Below are 24,161 nucleotides of genomic sequence, written 5' to 3' on the forward strand. Positions count from 1 at the left end.
GGACAGCCTCCAAAACAATACAGAAGAACCCTGTCTCAAAAAACAAAACAAAACAAACAAAAAAAAAAAAGAAAAAGAAAAGAAAACATGTCTCAAAAAAAAAAAAAGTTGTGATGAACAAACGAAAAAATAGGAAACATTTGGCACCTGTCTGGTAGAATACAACCGGAGTGGCAGAGTCGTGAGCAAGATTTGATGTTTTACAGGTAGTCAAAAGGGTACTGGGTTAAATAATTTATATATAGCCAGGACGCACTGGCTGCTGCTGGTTTATGCTTACTGTTCAAGCTCCTTGTGGGCAAACCCTTAGGGAGACAAGAAGACCTGAGTCCAGGGGCTTTAGCGCCCAGCCCAGGGCGGAAAGGGTTAGCGGGCGCGCGGGCGCGTTATCCGCGGGGGATCCGCGGGCGCGCGCCCCGCTCCCGGGGAAGCGGGCTTGGCGGCGGGCTCTTCCTCGCCTCCTCATTGGCGCACACGCCCCTTCCTGTCACGGCCCGGCCAGGCCCCGCCCCCTGGGCGCTGCCGGAGTGGACGGTTCCAGGGCATGCTAATGAGGGGCTGGTCGCCGCCGCCCATTGGCCGGCCGCGGAGTGTCGGTGAAGTCAGCTCGGAGTAGCAGAAAAACAGAGCGGGGTTGACTGCAGCGTGGAGCGCGAGCCGGGCTGGACGCGCGCAGCCCTCGCCAGAGACCCGCGAGGTAAGCGGGTGGCGGCTGCGCTCTCCGGAGGTGGCTCCCGGGCGGGCGCAGCGGGCCCCCGGAGCGGCGCCTTTGTTCCTTGCGCGGAGGTGGTGCTTTTAAAGGGCCAGCTGTTGGAGGGACCTGGGGGGCCTCCTTCCCCAGAGCATCCCCGGTTGCCGTGGGGGACCTCTGCCCACCCGTTACTCCCGGCTGCTCCTTGCGTCCCCCTCCATCTCTTCAAGGAAAGTTGCTAGGACGCAGGGAGCTTGAGGGGTTCCAGATTTCTTTCTGCCTTTTCGGTTTTGGTAGGTGGAGGTAATTGCGATCATGGCCTCTGATAGGAGGGAATGTCCGCCCGCCTCAGGCTGGCTGCGGTGTGGGTGGTTGGAGACGGGAGAGCCCGGGTGGGTTTTGCCTGGAAAGTGAAACTACCGAGGGTCTCCTCTGCTGCTGCCAGAGGTAGAAGGAAGGAGCCAGCGGCGGGATGGAGGCATCTCAGGTGTGTTCATTCATCAGCACCCTCCCCTTCCATCCTCAAAGCAGAGGGTGGCTGGATGGGCGCCGGGACTTCATGCCGCTGGCCCATACCCCGCTTGCACCCGCCTGTGGTGGTGGGTGTGTGTCCAGGGATAAGGTGCCTTCGCTCACCGCCCAGGCCCCTTCATCCTTCCAATGGATGACAGCATCTCTCTCGCTAGGCAGCCCATCGCCAAAGGGACGGAAAGCTACTCCTTTTCCTATGATGTCCCGGGCAGTCTCTCCCTGCTTTCCAGCGTGGTTTCCTTGATAAGCGGCAGTGACATTCAAGATAGAAGGGAAAAGAGGCTTAAAGTCATTATGTTCCTTTGAAGGGCGATGTGCTGTCGAATTCTGTATCCTGGTGCCTCTGCTTGTCGTACTACGGCTTTGAAATTCATCAGTGCATGCTTTTTTTTTTTTCGGGCAGACAGAATTTATTATGCATTGCTACATAAAAGCAGAAGGGATCCCAATGAGCGGGCTCATTTCATCCAGTCCGAGGGTTTTCCCAGCATGTTCTGGGTGAGCCTTTGGATTTTTGTTTGAATCGCTGAGCTCTGGGATGCCCCTGTTGTCACAGGGCCAACCTACTGAAATTGCTCGAATTGATTTCACTGTCAGTAGGTGGGAGGTTCATCTAGAGACATCATAGAACCTGCCTGGCATGTTAGGCCTCTGGCTGCATCTCTCCACCCTTCAACCCCCCCCACTGGTGTGTCCTTTTTCTTCCTAGAGGAAGGCCAGGGATGGCTTGTCCGGCCACATGTTTCTTTGATTTTTGAGTGCCTGTTTAGATTTGAGTGTGTGTTTTTGGTTGGAAAGATAGCTTGGTGGTGACTGAAGGGTGGATTAAAAGTGGGGTGGACAGCAGAAAGGGAGGGACAGCAGTCTCAATGACAGAAGACACATTTGGAGATTGTAGCTTCGGCCTTTGGTGAGTGAGATGTCTACTGAGTGAGGTGTATGTGTTGGCTGTGAGGGGGAGGGGCAGAGGAGGAAGACACTGCCAACAGTTTTCTGCTCCACCCTCATGCTACTGCCTTAAATAACTCCATGCCAGCCCTGCCCTGTGGTCTCCTAGAGCCTGAGGGGAAAGGGTGGTCTGTTGGGCCACTCCTGCTCTGGGCACAGGTTAGGAAAGGGGTAGTTCTTAGGGAGTCAAAGATGGTGTATGTTTCAACTTGAGGACCTGTGATAACTGTCTGGTGACTTTTCTGCAGGCAGTTAGTAGCTGAAATGAAGTGCTTTTGAGCTGTGGGGTGAAGGCCACCACCCTCTTCTGTAGAGCCCCCACCCCCTTTGTTGGCTCTGTCTTTCTCTTACCTGCTTTTGTTTGCTATAGTGGTAGAGTTTCTGTAAACTTTTTGAAGAGATTGGGAATATTGGGATGAGGTTGGAATTATGGCAAAGAAGAAAAGAAAATTGCTTCTTCCTGGCAGAACAAAGACTCACTCGGCTCTTCTTTTTCTTCTCCAAAATAAAGTGGGGTGCTCATAGCAGAGTGTGGAATGATAGGGTCCAGGGAAGAGAGCTTTGTCTGTGTGGCATTGGTATTGTCTTGGTCACTCCAGTTCCACTCTCGCTGGGCCCTTCTCTGGGCATGGAAGCAGAGGGTAGCTCCTGGCAGTTTAGGATTTAACTAGCTTGTCTTTGAAGGAGGAATGGACGATCCAAGAAAAAAAAAGAGGAAAAAAAGAAAGAAAAGATATTTGGTTAAAGAGCTTGGGTCAGAAGTGGCATGGCCAGCTTTGGTTCTGATCAGCTGTTTGGGCCTTGGGTTTGTGCTTTCTTCTGTGTTCTTGTTGGTGAAGTGGGAGGCTTTACAGCAATGACTTTCTAGGTTTCCAGTAGCATTACTTAATTTAAATTCACAAGTACATTTTGTGATGTCGATTTTAGATTCTTTCCTGTTTGCTAGTTGGATATTAGATTCTCAGTATTTAACAATAGGACTAAAATAGGACACTCGGGCTTTGGTTGGATTCAGACTACCTTTTTCTTGATTGATGTGATTCATGTGGTTTTAGAGTAGTAAATAATTCAGAATGATCCAGAGTGAGAGACTCAGACCTCAGAGTTGGTGTGTGGGGGAGGGGAGGATGGGTGACAGGTTGCTGAGGAGAGGCCGTTTCTAATTCATTCTCTCCCCATCTATGTTTTATTTATGCTTGCACAGGTGAACATTTCAATATTGGGAACGTGGGGAGGGGGCCTTCCTCTATGATTGATCCATTCAGCAGCCTTCACTGAGGAGTGAGTGTTGGGAAGTTTGGTCATTTGTCTGAGGTCACCGCTAACAAGATGCAGATGGGGCATGAATCTGGGTCTTATGCTCTAGAGTAAAGCTCTCCCTCCTGTGAGAGGAGCCTAAGAAGGGAGGGGGAAAAGTGAGGAGGAAACAAGAGATGAACAGGGAGCTGGAGACTCCATAGCTTCAGCCTGTGTCCTTGGATTGGAGAGTGAAGTAAGGAGCAGAGCCCCTTTGCTTAGATGTGTGTGTGTGTATGTGTGTGTACATGTGTGTATGTATATGTGCATGTGTGTGTTTATGTGTGTATATGTGTATCTGTGTGTGTGTGTGTTTGTGTTTGTGTGTGTGTGTGTGTGTGTGTGTGTGTGTGTGTGTGTGTGGTATTGGGGAGGTGTTGTATGCAGTGATCTTGCCTTAGATTCTCCCTGCTGACGCTCTGATTGTAGAGTGAGTTCAGAGCCAAGCAAGACCTTTAGCTGGAGCATGCCGAACTTAAACACGAGGAGAGCCAGGTGGGCTGGGAGGGCGGTGATGTTGGTGCGAGCTGAACCCCATTCTGCTGAAATTCCAGTTTCTTTTTGATGTGTGTGCATTTCTTTCTTTTTCTCTTTTCCTTTTTTTTTTTCCAGCACAAAACTAAAGTTTTCCAGGGAACGTGTCTCTTTTTAATGCAGGCAGCATTTTTTCCTCTGACTTCCATCTTATGTTTTATGAGAGAACATTTCATGTACTGCCTTTGTAGAGGGTGGATTTGGACTGAGCTCCTGAACCTCGTCTTTGGGAGGTGGGGAGGCTCTGGCCTTCAAGCTTCACCGTGTAAGCCTCACAGTGTTTCAGTGAGCAATTAAAGGGCTGAGAGCAGTGGATAACCAGAGCATTAGCCATCCAAAGCAAGGATGGAAGATGATAACACCTGGACATCTGTGGCCCAAGCCACCAGCGCTCAGGCCCTAGGAACCCGCTCATGGCTTCTTCGATCACTCCTGCTTCGGGCACCTTGTGAAGTGCTGGATCGCGATGCTTTTGAGGCTTTTTTTTCTGTTTCTCCTTCCTCTATCCTTTTCTTTCTTGTCCCTTCCTGTTGTGTTCCTCTCTTCCTGCATCCTGTTAATAACATGTCTTTCTAGTATGCTTTAATGTATTATTGTCTCATTAAAATTTCATGTTCTCTGTTCTTAATTTAAAAGCAGTTTAGTCTTTTCGAATATGTATTTTACACACAAAACAAAAAGGAAACCTAATTAAACTGCTTTTATTTCTGTGTGGCCTTCCATTGATTTTCCTCTCCCCCCTCTTGTCTGTGGTCAGTAGTGGCTCTTTCTAGAAACCCCTCTCCCCAAGTCTCTGTCATATGGTAATTGATTTACAAACAAAGCCAGCTATAACAGTAGAAAAAGTTTCCACCCTTGCATTGTGAACCATCAGGGACACCCTGTCTCAAGAGATATATCCTGTTTCTTGACTTCCTTCAATGAAATTATTATCATTCATGCGTTTTAGAAGAAGGCTTAGTTTGTGTGGGGACTGGTGGTGGATATGAGTCTAGTAATGCTATGCTTAGGGGTAGGAAGCTGGCAGGCTACTGCCAAGAGAGTCCATCCAGGGAGAATGTAGAGTGACGGTTTTGTGTTTGCCAGGCTACACCAACCCAGCTGGCTGTAGCAGGATGCAGGACCCTTTAGAAAAGAGTCAGATGCTTACCACCTTTCCCTTGAATGTTGGGTTGAACTCAAGTGTATCCTGTGCCCACCCTGGGCAGAGCCACCCACCAACATGTTGCTAGTGTGAAATTCTAGATGTTATGATGGAAGTGTATTGGTGAACATCATAATGTATTTCTGTAAGATTGAGTCTTTTAAAGATTTCATTTATTTTATTGTGTGTGTGTGTGTGTGTGTGTGTGTGTGTCTGTCTGTCTGTCTGTCTGTCTATGTGCATGTAGGTACACGTCTCTGCAGATGCCCTTGGAGGCCAGGAGAGGGCATCAGATCTCTGGGAGCTGGAGTTATAGACAATTGTGAGTCATCTAACATGGGTGCTGGGAATTGATCTCAGGTCCTCTGCAAGATTGGGAAGCACTCTGAACTGCTGAGTCATCTCTCCAACTCCAAAATTGAATCTTGGTGCTTAGTGGTCAGTGAGTTCAGTATCTAAAGGAATCCTCAAAAGCAAGAAAGTACCTTGAAGTCTCCAGTTTTTATACTGAAAATCTGCCTGAATTTTGTATCCAACACCATATTATCTGTTCTGGTTTTAGTGTAAACGTATTTAAATTGCTTTGCTGTTGAATACAATTGATAGACTAGGAAAATGCTGTGTTTACCTTGGGCTCTCTCCAAGTGTTCACAGCAGTCTGTAACCCAGCTGGAGAAGCCAGGAGCAGGGCAGACCTCAGACCAGTTGGTGTTGAGGACTACCCTCCAGCCTTACTTGCTGGCTCTTCTACATCCTCAAGGCTGGGCTCTTCCCACTCTAGGATTTGTTCCCTCAGCAGTGGCCTTTGTCTCTTTTTGTAGTGTCTCCTACTTCAGACTTGTTCGCATCTGAGAGACATGCATTTCTTCCTCTGCCACCTGTTTCTGTTATTCTTGTTGGCTTCCTGGTCTTCGCCCCCCATATTGTGAGATCTGGAAAGAGAGAGGAACCTGTTGCACACGGACAGACAGATAGCCGGAGAGACAGACACTGTCGTATTAACTACAAGAACGTGAAGATTACAAAGAAGGCAGTATCATCCTGGTAGCCCATTCCCTAGAGTTAGTCACTGAGTAGGATTTTCCAATGCTGCAGGAACAAGGTCCCACAAACTCAGTGATGTTCAGTGACCCCTGCTCACGTTAGCTTCTTTTAGGAAGGGTCTTCCAGGGCTAAAATCACAGTGCTGGCAGGACTGTGCTTACTGTAAGAAGAGCCTGCTTGCTGGCTAATACTGTCTTTCAGAACCCACCTGCATTCTCTTCACAAGGCTGTCTTCCTCATCTCCAAAGCCGGTATCTTAGGATTTCTGTTGCTGCAGTGAAACACCATGACCAAAAAGCAAGCTGGGGAGGAAAGGGTTTATTTACTTTACATTTCCGCACTGTAGTTTGTCACTGAAGGAAGTCAGGACAAGAACTCAAACAGGGCAGGAACCTGGAGGCAGGAGCTGATGCAGAGTCACGGAGTGCTGCTTACTGGCTTGCCCCCCCCCCCCATGGCCTGCTTTCTTATAGAGCTTTCTTATAGAGCCCAGGACCACTAGACCAGGGATGGTTCTATCCACAATGGACTGGGTCCTCCCATTTCAGTCACTAATTAAGAAAATGCCCTACAGACTTGCCTACAGCCTGATCTTATGGAGGGATTTTCTTTCTTTTTTAAGATAGGGTTTCTCAGTGTAGTCCTGACTGGTCTGGAACTCTCTCTGTAGACCAAGCTAGCGTTGAACTCAGAGATCCATCTGCCTCTGCCTCCTGAGGGCTGGGATTAAAGATGTGCGCCACTGGCTTGGAGGCATTTTCTCCATTGAGGCTCCCTCTTCTCAGATGACTTTAGCTTGTGCCAAGTTGACAGAAAACTAGCCACCCCAGCCAGTGCCAGTGATGGCTGACTGCACCGTTCTGCCACTGCTTGGCTGTGGATGGCTGATTGAACTGTTCTGCCACTGCTTGGCTGTGATTGGTACTGTCTTGCTACCTGATTACCTCTCCACCTTCAAGGAGTTTGTAATTACCATGGGCTACCCGGATAATCTAGGATAGTCTCCCATTTTAGCATCAGTTGATTAGCAATTTTTAAAAGTAGAAATTTCTTCTTTCCCTTTATCCCCCCCCCCCATGTGTTTGTGTGTGTGCACATGTGTGTGGGCTCAGGGGCCTGCAGGGGCCAGAAGAGAGTGTTGGATCCACTGGAGCTACAGTTCTAGGTAATTCTTTTTTTTTTCTTTTTCTTTTTTTCTTTTTGGTTTTTACGAGACAGGGTTTCTCTGTACTGTTTTGGAGACTGTCGGTCCAGCCGGGCCTGGAACTCACAGAGATCCACCTGCCTCTGCCTCCCGAGTGCTGGGATTAAAGGCATGCGCCACCACCGCCCGGCAGTTCTAGGTAATTCTAAGCTTCCTGATAAGGTTGCTGGGGAGTGAACTTTGGTCACTTTGAAAGAGCAGCAAGTGTGTTTAACTGGTGAGCCATCCCTCCAGCCCATAATTCGCAATCTTGATTCCATTTGCAACCTCAGTTCCTGTTTGCCAGGTAACTAAACAGGTTTCTAGTATAGGAGCTTAGGATCTGGACACCTTTGAGGGGCTATTATTTTTTTCCATTACAGTTACTTAATACCCTTTATTATTTTTCCTGATGCTATTTAATTCTCCTGATACTGTTTCTCACCAATCTCAGCCTTTCTTTCCCATTGTTTCAATATGGCAGCATCACAGTTTTTGTTTCCATTGATACTTAATGCTTACACTGCTTTGGCTGAGCCAGTAGTGTATATGGTTGAGCCTTACAATATACTTTAATGGCACCTTCTTATGTCATTTACTGACTTAATGGCCTCACTTCTTCAAGGTTTTCTAACCCCCAAAATCTTACACAGTAATGTGTTTATTTTTATTTTGTCACATACTCCCCACTTTTGTTTCGCTTTTGTTCTTTAAGTGGTATTTGAGGAGGAGATAGAGGAAAAAATGTTCAGCTTTCTGATTTTATCAGAAATGTATTTTATCTCTTTAACCAAGCTGCTAAGCTTATGCTTCCTGATACTGAGTATATGGCCAAAGCCCGCCCTACACATACTTTTGTGGTGCTGTGGATTAAACCCAGGGCTTTGGCCATTCTAGCAAGTGCTCTACCACTCTAATGTAACCCCAGGCTTGAGGTGGTTACTAAACAATTGAATACTTGTTTCAAAGACAGTAGACATAGAGTCATTAGACTTCCAGACAGACCCAAAGATGCAATTTTACAAAAAAAATCATGGTTTATTTTGAAGTAGACGTAACCACAGGCAGCAGATCCTGCCCGTTCTCACACTATGTAGAAGGAGAAGTACCATGAAACACCATTGTGGAATGTTGGGATCATGAGTGGTGAGGCTCAGGAGCTGTATTTTGCCCTATAAGTACCCACATGGGTCACCTTGAGAAGTTTATTAACCTATCTGGATCTCAGTTTATCTAGCCTGCTTGGTCAGCTGTTGGCTTAGTTCTCTGTACTGAGGAGTTGCTGTTTGCAAAGCATGTGTGTCAGTTAGTTTTATGCCAGCTTGACGTAAGCTAAAGTCATCTGAGAGGAGGGATTTAAGAAAATGCCTTCAAGCCATTACCAAGGTGTTGGTAGCATAGGCGGATCTCTGTGAGTTCAAGGCCAGCCTGGTCTACAAAGCGAGTTCCAGGGCAGCCAAAGTTGTTACACAGAGAAGCCCTGCCTCTGGAACTGGAGGGCTGAGGGGAGAAGAAAAGAAAATGCCTTGGTAAGATTAGGCTGTAGTCTAACCTGTAGGGCATTTTCTTATTTAGTAATTGATGGGGGAGGCACTGCCCATTGTGCGTGGTTCATCCTTGGGCTGGTGGTTCTGGGTTCTATAAGAAAGGCTGAGCAAGCCATGAGGAACAAGTAGGCAGTCCCCCTTTATGGCCTCTGCATTTCCTGCCTACAGATACCTGCCCTGATTGAGTTCTCGACCTGACTTCCTTCACTGATGGGCTGTGATATGGAAGTGTAAGTCAACTAAACGTCTTCCTCCCCAACTCGCCTTGTGGTTGTGGTGTGTCATTGCAGCAGTAGAATCCTAAACTAAGACACAATATTAGGGTTCTTCCAGAGGTCACTGCTCAGGCAGCCATGTAGTGTTTTGCATGTTCATCTCATGTGGTGTGACATTGGTCTATGTCTTTCTCTAAAGCTTAGCTCCGTGTCTTATAGAATAACTCCTTCACATATTTTATGTCTTACTCTTTCTAAAAGACTGTGGCTGCCTTGCAGCAAGGTATTATAGTCTTATCTTTGGTGTCTTCCACGGTCCTTGGCACTTGGTAACTTGGTTTTTCCACCAACGAGTACTTGAAAGAACATGATAATCCAAGTCTGTCTGCCAGAATCTACAGTGTTTTCTCAGAGAAATTCAGGTGTGTTACAGAGGTCAATGGAGATAATGGTTCAGGATGGCAGCCCTAGCCCTAGAGGACTGTTTTCCTCTAGCCAGCTTGTAGTCATGGACTTGTTCAATAAACCCCACATAGTTAAAATGTAAGATGGATCTCATTTTAACTATGACAATGAATTACATATAAATGTAGATTATATATATGTATATATATACACACACACATAGATATAGATTACATATAGATAAGTGTTTAAAAACATGAACTTTTTCATAGCAAACTTTGACTGTCTTAAACCTCTATGTATCAGGACTTGCAAATGGAAGTTCCAGGGGTTGATTGGCTCCATTGAAGACTTTTTATGGTGTGGGTGGTTCCCTGACACATTGCATGGGGAGGCCTGGGCCACCTTTTCAGACAAGGCTCTCCTCCTACTGACAGGAATGCTGGAGAGTCAATACCTCTAAGGGAGATGAGATGCTGTTGAAGCATCTGGAAAGAGTTTTGCTGTTTATTTGCTCAATGGATAGTTTTGAGTACTAGGGAATGTACTGGCTTCTAGAATATAGTGGGAAAAGGGAAATGGCATTGGCTCTCCTGGTATTTATAGACTAGATGTCCAGTGTGGTAGCCACTAGCTGCTTGTGACTATGTAAATTCATTGAAATGGACTAGTGATACAAATTGAGTTTCTCAGCCACCTGTGCCACAGTTGACTGTTCAGTGGCTCTCTGTGCTGGGTGATCATTCTATGGATAGCACAGCTCTAGAATGCTAGATTCATTTCAGGCAGTTCTTCCAGACAGGCTGGATTACAGCCCCAAGACTTGTGTTCTATACCATACATCTGTGACTAGCTTTGCTTTATAGTGAAGACAACAGAGAGTCATTTGCTTAAGGTTATGAGGTTGGATGGACTGAGCTGGGAACAGGTCTCTTGCTTAGTGTGGCTCTCTCCTTGCATGATGCAGGAGTGGAGAGTGAGTAGGAGTATGGGCTCTTTTCAGGATACTTGGTTCGGGTCTTGGCTCTGCTGCTTCCTAGTTCCTGCCTGAGCCTTAGAACAACCCAGTTTCCTCAGTTGTGAAAATAATAAGACTTCAGGGAAGAGGCTTAGATGATCCAGTGATGCAATTGTTAGGACCTGGGCATAGTTGTCACAGTAAATATTGGTCATAGTCATTGATGAAACAGAGTCTCATGTAGCCCAGGCTATCCTCGATCTTCCTGATCCTCCTGTCTCTACCTCAAAGTCTGGGATTATAGGCATGCCATCGTGTTTTTTGTTTTTAAGATTTATTTATTTATTTATTACAAATGCAACACCCTGCCTCCATGTATGTCTACACATCAGAAGAGGGCATCAGATCTTATTACAGATGGTTGTGAGCCACCATATGGTTGTTGGGAATTGAACTCATGACCTCTGGAAGAGCAGCCAGTGCTCTTAACCTCTGAGCCATCTCTCCAGCCCTCATGTTTGGTTTTATGTGGTGTTTTGTGTATCCTAGGCAAGCATTCTCCCAGTGGAGCACCATCCTCAACCCACTAATCCTTACAGAGATTCATTTTTGTTTCAACAAGGGCAGAAGTTATAAAGCCCATGTGGCATCTTCAAACAGGAGACTGGAAAAAGAATACTGGCAGGTGAAGCTGTGTTCCTAGACCCACTGACCACCTGGAGCAGCAGAACTGAAGGTTTCAAAGCCAGGGGCTGCTTTGGTCCTATAAAAATGCCATTATATTCACAGAGGTATCTGAATCCTCAAGTTGGTCACGTATACCCTGGATCTTTTTCTGTCTCATTCTTCCTGATTTGCCCCACCTGATTCTGACCTTTCTCTTGTCCCTGCAGATTCCTCCTTCCATCTCTGTTGTCCTCTTGGAGGAGTGGGGTCACATCACACTCTAGAACAGAAATATGCACCAAAGGAGTTCAGATGAGAGAAGGGACAGAAGTTGGGTCATTTAGCCGTTGGGGCTTGATCTGTTCTTTAAGGTTTCAGGTCTTGGTGATGTCATTTCCATGATTGACTTATCTTGCCAGCAGGCCTAACTAAAGTAGCACACTGCTCTAGGGATAGCTCATTTTCTTTTTTTTTTAAATTAATTTTTATTTAAATTATAAACAATCTTATTTTACGTACCAATCCCAGTCCCCTCTCCCTCCTGCTCTCCCATTCCCCTCATCATCTCCCCATCCCCCCCATTCACTCCCCAGGGAGAGTGAGGCCTCCCAGGGGGGAATCATCAAAGTCTATCACATCATTTGGGGCAGGATCCAGGCCCTTCTCCCTGTATCCAGGCTGAGAGAGTATCCCTCCATAGGGAATGGGCTCCCAAAGTCAATTAGTGCACCAGGGATAAATACTGGTTCCACTGCCCTATGTACTGTCCAAGTCTCCCAAACTGACACCCACATTCAGAGGGCCTTGTTTGGTCCTATGCTGGTTCCCCAGCTGTCATACTAGGGTCTGTGAGCTTCCACTTGCTCAGGTCAGCTGTTTCTGTGGATTTCCCCAGCATGGTCTTGACCCCCTTGCTCACCACTCCTCCCTCTGTAATCCAGGAGTTCAGTTCAGTGCTTAGCTGTGAATCTCTGCTTCTGCTTCCATCAGCTACTGAATGAAGGCTCTATGATGGCATTCAAGGTAGTCATCAATCTCATGACAGGGGACGGACATTTCAGGTAGCCTCTCCACTACTGCTTAGAGTCTTAGTTGGGGGTCATCCTTGTGGATTCCTGGAGGTTTCCCTAGTTTCAGGCTGAATGAAGAGAAAGTCCTGATGTTGGTCTCAGGGATAGTAGGTAGAGCCCTGCTTTTGTGTGAAACTTTAGTTTAGCAAGTGCCCTACAGCTGGTGGGCAGTACACAACCATAACCCAGAACTGGATTACAGTTTGATGTCAGCTTTGGCTACATACATATCACACAAGCACGTGCTCATGTGCACGTGTGCGTGCTCACACACACACACACACAACAAAACAAACAACAACAAACACACATCCCAAAACAAAGCAACAACAACAAAACAAAGCAAACCCTCCCAAAACAAAAAACCAAACCTCTACTCTGCTTAAGGATGTAGCATGTGCAGGTCCTGGCTTTGAATCTCAGCACCACCCGACAGTGTCATTGCATTCATTAGGCAAATATTGTTTTTGAGGTAGTTAGGCAGGGCTCCTCCTTCATAGGTTTATTTCCTTATTCACACCAAGAGAGTAGGGTCCTTGTCTCTGCTGACAGGCAGTCACCAGTGCGTTTCTGGAATGGAAGCTTTATTTGTTGTGACAAGGTGGGAGTGGAGAGAGTCCGGCAGGAAGGGCACTTGAGACATGCATGAAGGACGTGGCATCATGTCTCACCCAAGTTGGGAGCATAGGGAAAGCCATAGGTCCGGTGCCGTATCTGAGGCTCACATCTATAAATGGCTGATCCAGCACTGACCTGTGGGGAGACTCTTCCCAACAACCTGGATTCTCAGTGTGGGGAAGGAATACAGGTTCCCTGAGTGCTGATGCTCAGGGGCGTTAAGTACTGAAACTTTAACCTGCAACTGGCACTGTCAGCCCACTCCCATTTTTGCCTTGATGTCCCGTCTCCGGTAAGGTGGGCATTCTGGCTTATATGTGGCAGCCATGATAGGAATGGGTGTTTAGTAGATTCCGGAATTGCCCTTCTGCCTTCAGGTCAGTGTGAGTGCTCATTACTCATTTATATAGTACCTTCTGCATTGATTGTTGACAACAGCCTGTAGGCTGACCTTTGAGTTTGCTTTCCCGGTATGAAAGGTCACACAGTGCAGAATCTAAACAGTATCTCCTATTGCCTGCGGACTGTGTGGTACCTGGTGGGTGTACACATGAGCATTTTCCTTCTCTGTTACACAAATAGGGGATTCATTTGTGGGTCGCTCCTCTCTGCTTGGAGTTTGTCTGCTTGTCTTTAGTCAGGGCAATGCCAGTGTTGGGTGACTGTCTCCCGTGAGCACAGAGGTCATGGCTCAGAGTTGATTAACAAGCCGAGTTAGAAATGGGGACATTTCCCCAGTGTGTTGTTAATAGGGAATCTTTCCAAGGCCAATGCAGCACAGACACTGCGGGTTTTCCTGCACTTGGCTTTGCTTCCTAGACAGTGAGTATGTCAGGCTGTGACAGGGGACTGGCAAGGATAGGGATGTGGTAGGGAGGGCTGGAACTGGAGCTGGGAGGATCTGAATCTCTGCCCTAGTGGCCTGGTCAGTAGAGATCTGGGTAGAGCAGCTGAGGCCGGAGGAGGAACTGTGTTTAAGCAGAACAAAGAGAATAGAGGCCCTGGAGAACTCATAGTCCCAGCAGGGACCGAAATTAGAGTAGCTGGAGGGAGCTGGGAGAGCCTCAGGCTTCCGCGCACGCGATTTGGTGGTGACTGCTGAACATCAGATTGTCAGGCCTGCAAACCCTGACCAAGGCAGTGGCAGGCCTTTTGGGACTATTTTGTGTTTGCTCTGTGGGACATAGAGCATAAGTGAGCCAGTGCTGGCAGGTGTGAGGGGGCGAGGCCCCTTGGGAAACGGGAAATATTAGTCATCCCTGCACACTGATAGAAGGTATGTGCCTTGTCAAGACAGCTGGTGTGTGAGGCCCCACGGCTGCCAGCCAGCCTGCGTGACAGGCCACGTTCTTGGTTTATCTTTAATTATTAAAGGTCTGGGCTGTTTAAATGCTCACCTGAAGCATCATTGTGAATAATTTTCCCTGCCTCAGCTCCAGCAGAGTGGGGGTTTTGTGGCCTGTGGTTCTGGATTCCGCAGGCGGCTCTCACAAGGAAGCCTCAAGGAGGACAGGACACCCTTGATTGCAGGGTGCAGACCTTGTGGGGTGCACCTGCTTTCAAATGTATTTTGAGTGAGTCTTTAATTTGGGGAATATAGTGTCTCTTTTTACCGTAGGCCAGGCAGAGAGACTGCTGTTGGAATATGTAAAATAGTTAATCCTTTATTAACCTGCCAGGAGCCTTTGATTGATAGTACCTCAGGCAACCTGCGTAGCTTTCCGGAATCTTTTGGGAGCTCCCGTGCTTCTCATAAAAGATGGGGTAGACAGTCTGTGGGCACCCAGGAGCTTACCTGCTCTGACCTGTCTTGAAGTTAGAGTTAGGGTAGTGCTGAACCATTCCTTCAGAGGTTGGAGGTTAGGAGTGGACTTTTGGACAAGTGGAGGAGACTCTAGGGCTTGTTCCTGCTTTTAGTTTTATTGGCCTCTTGAGCCCTGAGGCTTACTACCACAAGGGCCTATGTAGGCTCCTTGGCCTCTGGTTCTCCTTCCTCCCTTCATGTTAGGCCTGCTCATCCTCAGGTCTCAGCTGAAGCATCAGGTGCTTGAGTGAGACCTCCTCTGGCCCTGCAAGCCAAGTTAACTAGCCTCTCCTGGTTCTGTAGCACTGGACAGAACAATCTTCATAGTATTGTCTCAGCTACCGAGGAAGGCTTGTCAGTCTGCCCATCTTGTCAGTCTGCTGGCTCCGGGAGGAGAGTTACAGGGCCATGTCTTGTCACCATCACATCCCAGCAAGTGTCTGGCTCACAAAGGTGCTCTGCTAGCTGTAGGGTAAATGAGTTCATTTGATTATTTGCTAAGTTTTGGGTTTTATGCAAGTTTCCAAGTAAACAAAGAAACAATACCACCACACTGCCACTACCACCAATAATAAATCAACATCCCCACTTTCCTAACAGAGCCCTCAAGATATCCACTGAAGTACAGGAAAAAGGACTATCAGTTAAAGTTCTGTTTATTCTTTAAAAGAAATCCATGGATATCCTATTTATAGTAGTACAGATTTTATAGTTAGCTCGTAAGTAAATATGCTTAAAGCTGTTTAGTAGGAAAGTGTGTTGGAAGGCTTTGGTGACGATTGCTCTTAGGAAGAGATAGGCAAATGAAAACGTTTTTATATCAGCATGATAGGCACTGTGTTAGGCAAGGGTGGCATGGACACAGGAAGGGGCGGGAGCTGGCCCAGCAGAGGGCATTCCCGGAGGAAGACAGAGGAGCTGGCGTGTGCAAAGGCGGTGTGGAAGGGTTATAGCCAGGGCAATGCTATAGCAAGGCTGGCGTGTGAGCAGGAGGAAGGCGTGCTAGGTGCTCTCTACTCTGGTTGGGAGTGCTTGGACTGGAGAATACCACATGGGAAAGGCTGGGCAGGACAGACCTGGGCTGGTTGGGAAGAAGAGAATTGTGCCTTGGGAGGTCACAGCACAACGAATATCTAGGATTCACAAGGGATGGCAGTGTTGGGTAGGAGGGACCATGCTGTAAAAATCAAACATGCTCAAGATTGCACAGGTCCCTCTCTCCATTGCATAGGGGACAAGTTGTCTTTGTCTAAGACTTTCATCAGACCACACCGAAGTTCTCACTTTTCTGTACCCAGTGTAATTTTTATCTTAATGTGACTTAGAACCCTTTCCTGGGCTACAGCATTGCATATGCACAAGAAGGTGACACACAGTATAAGTAAGTGTGCATATTTAGTGTGTTTCCTTACCTGTGTAATCAAGCTCTCTCTTCTCTTTTTGTTTTTGTTTTTAAGCTAGGACTTGAAGTAATTACGTAATTAGAATCCACATTGAGTGTGGCTAGATAAGGTGTAATTAAAGAAGAAAGCCTAATTTTGGAAGAATGATAAGAGGTCATTTGACTCAGTCTGGGCCCAAATCCAATCTTGGAAGAACAGTAAGAGGTCATTTGGATGTAGGGAGCTTGAGGCCACCCAGGAGCCCAGAGCTGGACGGATTCTGTTTCAGTTCACTGTGGAAGCCATTCAGTGGGCATCCTCTTAGTACAAGGTATTATGGGAGGCCCAGCTGAGTCAGTACAAAAAGTTCAGGATTTCAGGGAGGACATGAGGGGATAGGGCTTGAGAACAATTAGACTGGCCCAGGCAAAGAGATCAAGGCAAAAGGGGTAGGGATAGGAGGAGGGTGGAGGTTTACAGGACAGGGGCCTTTAAGTTGTACTTTGAAAACAAGGAGAATTTCAAGTGCAAGGACAAGGGGCACCTGGGTGTTTTTGGGATGAATGCCAATGCCAAGGTTGGAGGTAGAAGGGACATGGCTGTGTTAGCAGTGGTCATTCTGTGGTTTGGTGAGGTCATGCTTCTATGACAGCAGAGTGACAGCAGGAGGCTGGCTGGGAGGCAGGGGTACCTGTGTGGAGGAGTCTTGGGGGGGTCAGCGCGGGTCTCTTTGTGAAGGGACCTTAGAGTTTTGAAGGGCCAATAGAAGAGGGGAAGGAGAGTTGGGCCTAAAAGGAGAGAATGCCGTTATGAGCACCCAGAAAGCCCGTTCTTACTCCAGCCTGCCCTGGGCCAGCGGAGAGGCCTTGGGTCACTTCCTTTCCTGAGCCTGCGAGAGTCTTGGGCTTCTTTCTGATAGATATCGCAGTCCTTGGCTCTGAGGAGAAGAGGAGGATCTGGGCTGGGGACTTATGGGGCCACCCCAAGGGGGCGAGAAAAGAAAGCACAGAGTCCTTTTCCTTGTCCTCATAGAATGGGCAGGAGGCAGGACAGGCACTCTGGCGACCTGATTTGAGTCATCTTACATTTCAGGGTGCTTTGGAGACTGACATAATGGGTATGTAAAGCCTCATTGTATGGCAGTGTTGAAAATTAAGTGCTCTATCCTGGGGTGGAGCAGAGAAGGAGTTAATCTTCCTGAACTCACAGAAAGGAAATAGTTAGGTTAAGGACCTGCTGGACTTGCGACGTCCCCCAGAGCCAGTCTTGGGAAACTCATGGCCTCTATCTCAAGAACATCTGGGCAGAGAAGGCTTTCTGGTGAGGACTGGGGTGGAGCCTCGGAGTATGGGGCGTGCATGGACGGAGAGGGAAGACTTTCAGAGGGAACAACAGCTGGATTTGTACCGCAGTCCTTACTGCACTGAGACCAGGGAGAAGACAGCAGGCCATGATCTCTCTTGTTTGTTTGTTTGCTTGCTTGCTTGTTTTCTAGCCTGGAGACCAGAGATCCTCTGGAGTGCTGGGATCAGAGGCGAGCGCCACCAAGCATGCCCAGCACGCTTTCTGAACACTCAGTGTGTGTACCAGCTGTTTCAAGTGCTATCCTGGTCTTACTTTCATAATTGTGATGGCTAATTTCGGTTGTCAGCGTGGTACACTTGGATGAAGGACCCTTAATTGAAGAATGACTTTTATCAGGTTGACCTCTGTTGAGCATTTTCTTGATTTCTGATTGATATCAAGGGCCTAGTTCACAGTGGATGGTGCCACCCCTGGGCAGGTGGTAGCTGAGCAGGCTAGGGAAAGTGAGCCAGTAAGCAGCATTCCTCCATGGCTGCTGCTTCAGTTTCTGTCTCAAAATCCTGCCATGGCTTCCCTCCATGATGGACTCTAACCTATAAGCCAAATGAAGCCTTTCTTTCCCAAGCTGGATTTGGTCGTGGCGTTTTATCACAGCAACAAAAAGCACAGTAGGACAATAATCCTTTCATCATTTCCTTCTCTGTTATTATCCCGTGCCACAGATAAGGCTATAGGATTGGAGGGAGGAACCTGTTTGTCTAGGGTCTTAGTGGTGGCATGGTATTTCATTTTATTTGGATTTCCAACTCCTGTGACCATAAATACTGTTATTCTGCTGGCTGCCTTGGAAATGTAGGGCAAAGAGAATTACTGTGACCCTCATGCCCAAGTAAAGCACTTACCTAAAACATGGCTTTAACTCCTGCTCATGCTGCCTCATTCCAGTGTAGTTCAAAACCCTAGTAACTGCTGCTGGGAGCACTCCGAGCTCCTCCTGGCTAGACCCCTGATTTATAGATGTGGAAACTGGGACACAGAGGAGAGAGGATATGCAGAGGTCAGGGCCGAATGGAGATGAGAAGTGGAAGCCTGGAGACCGGTCCTTGAGCTATTTTAAGGCTCCCTGGGGAAAATTTTGTATTTAGACAACAATGGAAACCTTTGTCCTGAGATTCGGTGTGGGCAAGGGTTGTCTGTCCTCTGTGTGTGTGAGCACACATCCGTGTGTTTCCTTTGCTTTAACCTCAGACGCCTTTGAACCAGCCCGGAGGGTTCCTCTAGACCAAAGCTCTGGGCAGGTAGGAAGCCATGGGAAGGAGGGGAAGATCAAAGCCACAGAAACACAAGAGTGAACTGTAGGCTTAACTAAGGGATGTTTTCATTGGCTGAACACTGTACATACAGGGCAATCTTTATGTGTCATTTTTGTAATTTACACGGCCTCATCATGAAGTAGCCCCCCTCATAGTTTTCAGGTGAAGGAACAAATTGAGAAGTTGTGACCTACCTGAAGTCATAGAATTTGTGAGACAGAGCCAGAACTCCACCCTGAGTGTGCTGGTCACCTTCCCGTCACAGTGATAAAATATCTGGAATAATAAACTGACGAGGAGGAAGGGTGTAGTTTGGCTCTTAGTTTTAGAAGTCTCAGTCCATAACGACATGGCCTTGTCAGCAAGGCCAGGCAGCACAGAATGGTGGAGGCATATGAAGAAGGAAACTAGATTGCTGTGGCAGCCAGGAGACAGAAGGATGGCATGTGGGGCCCATTGTCCTTTTCACGGATGCTTCTCTGTACCTTTCGTTAGGCCCTACCCTCTAAAGATTCCACCATTCCCCAATAGCATTTCAGGCTGGGGACTACATCTTCAACAGTTGGGCCTTTAAGATCCTAAGTAGAGCTGGGCAGTGGTGGCGCACACCTCTAATCCCAGCAATCAGGAGACAGAGGCAGGCGAATCTCTGAGTTTGAGGCCAGTCTGGTTTACAGAGCTTGTTCCAGGACAGCCAGGGATACACTAGAGAAACCCCATCTCAAAAAAGGGGGGAGGGTGGGTGTAAAGATCAAAAGTATAGCATGGAGCCTACTCAATCTAATGCTCTCTCTATCTTTATCTCCATACTATCTTGCTGGACTATGGATTGCAGTAGTTTGACCATGCAATGGGATGGCACATTTAGGGAGGTTACTGTTCCTCAGTGATTCCCACCAGGGGTAATTGCGCCTGTAGGGGACAATATCTGGAGACATTTGGGTTGTTATAATTTAGAAGGTGCCACTGACATTTCATTGAGACTAAGCATGTTCCTAAATTTCTTACAGTGTATAAGATAGTCCCCTGAAAAGAGTTGTCCTTATAATGTGGAGGTTAAGAAACCTGACCCACTGGGGGCTTGGGATTTTCAACATGTATTGTACAGGTGAGTGGAAGAGCCTGTCTGAGAAACTTTAGCTTCAAAGACCTTTGTTGTACCTGACTGGTTATGTGCAATTTGGACTTCTCACTGTTTTAGGTAGGGCTGGTATGACGGTGGTAGTAGTTGGGGACTTGGAAGAGAAGTTACAGCAAGAAATGAGAGCCCAAGACTACGCATGAGCTAAGTAGGTACAGGTAGGTAGGGTCCAGGCCAGGCTGCTCAAAATTGCTTGGGCTGCTTCTCTGTGAACATGGAAACAACTTGTATCCAGCTAGCTTTACTTTCTTTCCTTTATTAAATTAATGCCTACACCATTGGAAATGTCTGAAAGGGCTGTGGATATAATTCAGTGGGAGACTGCTTGTAGAGAGTGCTTGTGGTCCTCGGTTTGAGCCCTAGCTCTACAAAACCAACCAACCACACTCATTTCAGACTAAGTAAGTAGGATTCTTTCATGTCAATTTTTCACTTAGTATTTGTGGGGTGATCAGCATATGTGGGGATCTCTAATGTCATGGCTTTGTGGAATGAGAAGTGTGATTCTGACATATCACTCTGTCCATCTCTAGTGGTATGTACTTTACATACGTAGGAAACTCTCATGCTCTCTCTCTCTCTCTCTCTCTCTCTCTCTCTCTCTCACACACACACACACACACACACACGAGAGAGAGAGAGAGAGAGAGAGAGAGAGAGAGGAGTTTCATGAGATGTAGAAGTATTTTAGTTTTGTTTTTCTTTTGCCAGTCGTATAATAAGCAACTAAGGAATATTTGTTGAATTGATGCAGTAATGAATAATTTGTATTTTGAGTGTATTTTGAGGGAAAGATACCATTTACATCTACACAGATGGGTGAGGGGGTATGATAGATTGTTGGTAGGTAGGAGAAAGATGAAATGGAGTGAGCAAATGTCCAGAGAGAGCAGGCCTAAGGTGTGCGGAGCAGCTGTCGCCTGTGGTGGTGACCCTGTGATATGGTCAGGATGTAAGAGACAGAAAGGCGGAGGAGATCACGAGGTGGGGACCTTGAACTCGGGCTCTGGTGTGGTGACTGGGCTGATCCTATAGGAGGGTGGCCTCACTTTCTAATTTTCTGGGGGTGGTTTTATCGTTTCTCCCAGTGTAATTGCTAACAGTGCCCCTGCCAGTTTCAAATGTCCCTGGTTGGATGATAAATTTTATGGCTCAGCAGTTCATGAAGCAGTCTGTGAAGGTTCCACGGTGGGAGACGGTTGAGCGGGCTTAGGAAGGACAGTGGCCCTAGTACCAGCTGTAGTCTGGAGGGAGGTGACGAGGTACCCTGCAGGCTGGCAGTTCAGGCCTGAGCCTCAGGAGCTGCAGTGACATCTGGAAGGAAGGGAGCAGTTATGAAATAACACCATGCATAGTCTCTAAAACAGGTCCTGGCAGCAGCTCCAGAGAGAGACTTGCCTCCAGGTTGGGCCATCCAACATACATTCTTCTAACTGGATGTTGATTGATAAGAAAAAGAAATACTACAATGTGCCCATTTCCTGAACAATTAAGAGTCAGAGAAACTTGGGCCCAGTGTCTCAAACAGCCTGGCAAAACCCTCAGCTATTCACTTTCTTAAACCCGCCATTGTCCTCTGGAATTTAAAATAGGTTATGAATGTGCTTGATGTCAGGGAAGATAAATCTGTGAGGAGGATTGTAGTCAATACATTTCCTTTTTAAGTAGAAACGATATAAAGAGCTTAATTCAGTCCTGAATCAATCTCACTTTGTTGTCATGCTTGTGTAAAACCTGAGCTGCTCTGTGTCTGTGTCACACTGTTTATATTCCCCTCTGTCCCTCCAGACTAACAGCCCCACATGAACTCCCAGCCTTTTTAGGCCATGTACAGCTCTCCCCACTCAGGCTGTTTGCTTGGGCCCTGCAAGGAGGTGGTGCTATGAGTGGTGGGTGATTTTGTTTTCTGTCTAGGCGAGTTCTACAGGATGACTATTCAGCAGTGGTCCCAGATGAACCTTTTGATTTGAAAAAGTTAGGAAGCTAAATTCTTAAGCTTTTCCCTGTCTAATAAAAGAGTATTAACTTTTTGAATATTTGATGTGCACAGAGTTGGGAAATCAGAACACTATAAAAATGCATGGGTAGCAGTAGCTCTACTGGGTCTCCTCCTCCTCCTAGGCTCTGTTAGGTAGAGTGAGCATGCACTCCGGTTTCCTCTGTAAATTCCAGTGTTTGTTCTTTGACCCAACATATAGTCAGTAACATTCTCTTTCTCAGAAGTAATTATATTACTCAACAGATAAGCAATCCTTTTTATTGGTTTCTTGGGTATTCTTCTAAGATGTCTTCAGGAAGGTTCATGCATAAGGGGGAAAGGTGAGCTAACTTGCTTGTATCACTTAACAGTGTGTCTTGGAAATGTCAAGACAGATAGAGCGTCATTTTGCTGCACTGTCTCAGAGCAGTGTTTGTCAAGACTGGCAGGCAGCTGTCTTTTCCTTAGTTCACTAGTTACTTTTTATTGAGGGTTATGTTTGTCTATCTAAGAAGAAGCAAAAGGCCGTAGGAAGTGAAGAAGTGAAGACACCTTTTGTTTGGCTCTTTTGAGTGTTTACTCTGTGTAGTCTTGACTGCCCTGGAGCTCTCCCTGAACTAACAAAGATGCAGCTGTCTCTGCCTCCTGAGTGCTGAGATTAAAGGCATGAACCACCACAGCCTGGCTAAGATGTCTTTCTTTTTTTTAAGACGAGTGAGTTCAGTAGTAATTTATATTGGGAGCACTTATTAGATAGCAACTTTTATCTAACATGGGTCTAGGCACTTTGGAGGAAGTAGGCTTTAGCTGCTTGTGTAGGAACCATTAAGGTCTGGCTTGGTTCCCTCAGCCCTTCAGCAAGGCTTTCCTGACTCACTGGCCACAATTCCTTAGAATTTCCCTCCCTCTCGCCCTCCCTCTCTCCCGCCTTCCCTCCCTCCCTCCCTCCTTCCCCCAATACCTTTGATATATATATATTCATACATACATATATATTCATATATACATACATGCATATACATACATACATACACATACACACACACACACACACACACACACACTGATGAAGAAAATGATGGGAACTTTGCTTGGAGAGTCAGAAGAGTGATGAGCAGCCAAGAGCAATGTGCCATGGCGGCTGTGGTGATAACCTTAGACCCAGGGTGCTGAGGAAGCTTAGAGCAAAGGGTGCACGGCCTCTGTGGAGCTTGGGGGGGAAGGGCTGGGGAGGCTTCCCAAGATGGAACTTGTTCTTTGGTTTCTATTACATTTGCCTCATCTCTGCTGTTAGTGTTAGATCTGTGCCATTTATGTTGTCTTTAGCTCTGGCTCCTGTCTTGACACTATAGGCCCTGGTGCAGTGTTTTGCATTTAGTAGCTTTTCAGGCATTTCTTGAATGGGGTAAAAAAAAAAAAAAAAAAAAAAGGCCCACATTAGTTGAATGAACCTGAAATCAAATGCATTAACACTGAAAAGCAGAGATGAGATTTCCTTTCCTGCCCTTGGCCTTCATGGTCTGTGTGGTCAACTTGTATCCTCTAAGGCTCCTCTGAGTGCCTCCCCTCCCTTTGGTCTCTTTTGATCACCCCAAGCAGTCTCTGTTCTCCCTTCTGACATTGCATAGAGGGGGGCCACAGGCCCAGCCCCACTCTGCAGTGAAGGACATGCTTGTAAGAATGGTTGTGATCCCTTTGGACTCTTCTGTCTGGGAGCCCAGCAGCTCCTCCTTTCATCCAATAACTTCAGCTTCCTTTGTAGCTTCCTGGTGCCACAGGGTTGATCATTCCAGGATAAGAAATAGCCAGTCCAGGAAATTGACCTTTTAATACAGTTAAAAAGGCCACTGGGAGAATGAGGATGACCAGTTGTATAGTCTTGAGACCTTCCGTGTTGTGGACTGTGGTAGCATGGCAAGCAGGTCTAGGTGGTGTCTGCAGCTGTGGTGACTCAGATGCAGCAACAGTATTGGGTTGTCATGGGAAAGGCTTTTGGCCAAATGTTAGCAGCTGGTTTCCTAATTCTGTGCAGAAGCAGCCTCTGGGAGGAAGAGGTGAGATTTGTTTAACAGCTCAGATTCCTCACATCTATTCTTTCCATAATAGCTTTTCACAGGAAGTGGGGAGGTGGGATGGTCTTTCTCTGGGAAATCTGTTCTGAGTCGATGTTTCAAATGCGGACTGGGTGCCGGGTGCTGTTCTGGAGCCTCCAGGGTCTGTGAGATCAGTTATTACTAAATTTTGGGGAGCAGAAGGACCCTTTGTGGTGCATATTTATCTTGTGTATCATTCCCTATTGGAATGTAAAAGCTTGCATTTTTAACATGTTCCCTAGGCTATACAGGCTATATTTGGATATTTTCACCTTCATGGAACAAAGCCTGAGCT

The 24,161-nt window shown here is 46.9% G+C and overlaps 1 protein-coding gene across 49 annotated transcripts in view; it reads left to right on the plus strand.

Annotated features, from left to right (window-relative positions):
• The first annotated feature begins 553 nt into the window (after positions 1–553).
• The window catches only part of Sorbs1 (sorbin and SH3 domain containing 1), a 224,215-nt gene continuing 200,607 nt past the window's right edge, over positions 554–24,161 (plus strand). For 23 of the 49 annotated variants that reach the window (XM_040744733.1, XM_040744762.1, XM_040744828.1 and 20 more), the window contains exon 1: positions 554–697. The gene's annotated coding sequence lies outside the window, so the exon portion shown is untranslated. Of the gene's footprint in view, positions 698–1,063; positions 1,179–24,161 lie in introns of those variants that run through there. The other 26 variants (XM_040744834.1, XM_040744837.1, XM_040744846.1 and 23 more) reach the window with 7 other exon arrangements.

Source organism: Mesocricetus auratus, unplaced genomic scaffold (genome assembly GCF_017639785.1).
Source record: "Mesocricetus auratus isolate SY011 unplaced genomic scaffold, BCM_Maur_2.0 Super-Scaffold_4256, whole genome shotgun sequence".
NCBI classification, from domain to species: domain Eukaryota; kingdom Metazoa; phylum Chordata; class Mammalia; order Rodentia; family Cricetidae; genus Mesocricetus; species Mesocricetus auratus.